We start from the raw sequence: 593 nt of genomic DNA on the forward strand, positions 1-593 counted from the left end.
CCCTCTATAAGTTTCTGACCCAACCCCACCAATATGCATTAGGAGGCAGGGCATTATTTATTAACATCACAATTTCAAGAAGTCCGCTACTCTAAGAGACAATGCAAGTGAATGCATGGAAACTAACAATTTTTACATTTAGTGACGAAAACCAAATGTGCAAAATAACAAATCATACGAAAGTCTAGGGTCACCTGCACCTTCCATTAAAGTTTATGCCTTTATTACACCTTGTATACATAGCAAAATGATGTGCTATTCCCACCACTGAAATAATTTTGCTTAAACCGAAGCATTTTTAAGTATGTGTAACCACATATGCAAGTAGCTAAGAGATTCCTCTAATTTGTATTTTTAAAATCTTCATTGCAAGCAAAGAAAAATATATAATTTGAGAATATTATGTACAGCAGTCTTGCAAGTTCCAGATAATCAGACCCATTGAAATTTTAATTTTCAAAGTCCCCTCTAAAAGGAGAATTTCCCCCCCCCCCCCAAGAATGCAATTAATATAAATTATATCAATTTCATTACCACAATCTGTTTCAAACCAAATTACTGGTATTAACTTAAAGTAAATTTCACAGAAAATA

Source organism: Pholcus phalangioides, unplaced genomic scaffold (genome assembly GCF_987345545.1).
Source record: "Pholcus phalangioides strain wild (caught in Gottingen) unplaced genomic scaffold, Ppha-v1.0 ptg000014l_1, whole genome shotgun sequence".
In the NCBI taxonomy this organism is placed as follows: Eukaryota; Metazoa; Arthropoda; class Arachnida; order Araneae; family Pholcidae; genus Pholcus; species Pholcus phalangioides.